The sequence below is a fragment of the Galeopterus variegatus genome, unplaced genomic scaffold (genome assembly GCF_000696425.1).
Source record: "Galeopterus variegatus unplaced genomic scaffold, G_variegatus-3.0.2 Scaffold6025, whole genome shotgun sequence".
NCBI lineage: Eukaryota > Metazoa > Chordata > Mammalia > Dermoptera > Cynocephalidae > Galeopterus > Galeopterus variegatus.
This window is the reverse complement of record NW_007732136.1, coordinates 136,435-138,232: the sequence shown is the minus strand read 5'-3', so window position 1 is coordinate 138,232 and position 1,798 is coordinate 136,435.

Below are 1,798 nucleotides of genomic sequence, written 5' to 3'. Positions count from 1 at the left end.
ACCAGAGACTGATGAAGTGCCAGCACGACCATTTCAAAGCCTGTGAAATCTGGAATATAACCTCCTTCGAGCATCCACATTTGTTCAAAACTGCTCTGCACAGGGAGATTGCTAATAAAATGGGAACAAAGGAAATTATGAGGAAACCATCCATTCAACAACCAAATAAAGCCAGTGCAACACCACCCACTGCCCCCTACCACAACAGACTGACAGGTCACAAGGCAGGGGGCCATGGGCTGATGGAGAGCAGCCTTATTAAACAAAGCACTGAAGAGAGGCCGGCCATTCACAGTCTGTAGCCCCAGGGGGCTCTGGATTGTCTACCCTTTCCTAATAAGCACTCGCATCCTCAATAGAGGATTGGCACCGCATTGGGCATAATTAACTGCCTTCTAATTCACCCCAGCACTGGGCCTTGTTCTTAGGAAACTGAGAATGAATTTGGTATTTAGCCTTAATGAAGGAAAACAAGTCTAAGTGTTAAAAAGCCTCCAACTTTTCTTGTGCAACTGGCAAATGTATCTAGTTTTTCTCTTTCACACCAACCACATATTCTGTTTTTCTCTCCTTGCAAAAGAATGTCATTGTGAGGCAGACCAAATATGACAATTTAAATGTGTACCCCAGGGCTTAAGTAGCACAATGCCAAAAATTTTAGTGATTCTGGTAGATGCATACAGTCTGACCCCCAACTGCAGGCCTTGGAAAAGGAGGCTGTGCTGCCCAAATACAAACCAAATAAAGCCTTTTTTATAAAAGATTCTGTCAAGTGTCTTTTTTATTTATTTTGCCTTCTGTCATACTCAATCAGAAGTCTGAATATAAAAATTCTTTCCTGCTATTCTTGGTTTGTCTTCCTTTGCTACTAAAAAATTGTCTTGTTTCATTTTTAGAAACAAAATATATAAACAAATAAAGTTAATTATTTTAAGGTAAGGCTATAAAATAACAAGTGATTAAAAAGAAACTGAGCATACTGAAAAAAGTGTTAGCATAAATAGTAGCAATTTTAAGAAGTTTGCCAGGTTGAACATCTCCCCAAAACTTAGTCCCCACTGTAACTGTTGAGGGTAGGAAATCTTATTATGGTAATTGAAAGGTGTGGCCTTTAAGAGGTGATTACATTGCAGGACCATGCAGTAATGAATGGATTAATAATGGTGGTCAGGGCGTGGTTCTGAGGGCTTTAACAGGAGAGCACGTGACAGTCTCTCTCTCTCTCTCTCTGCTTTGCCATTTTCTGCCACATGAGGCCCCTGCATTGTTGTAAAGCCACCACCAAGACCTTCACCAGATGTGTTCCCTGGACTTTTGACTTCCCAGCCTCAGAACCTGTAAGCAATAAATTTTGTTTTCTTTGTAAATTACCCAGTTCCATGTATTTGGTTATAAGCAACAAAAACGGACTAATACAAAGCTCCACCGTTACACCAAAGATACTAATGCTGATCCCTGGGTATCAGTGGCCCTTCTTCCTGGCTGATGGGGACCTGATTTGGTTTTGGTGTCCACTCCTTCCTCTCATTAGTCACAGCTATATCCTGATAGGCCTAGCCAGTGACAGTGATTTCCCTTGATAGAAACAGGTGTCACGGTAGGTATGAATGTCAGTCCTGGCCAGTGAAATGTGACAGGAGGCCAGATGGGGATTTTCAGGGAAAGGTTTTAAGAAGATTTAACAAATCCAAGAGATACTCTACTTTGTCACATTTTGTTATGTAAGATAACATTTTTTTTTCCTTACTCTTTAAGCCTGTTGAGTTGGAGTTTTCTTATTTGTCCACTGAAAACATTC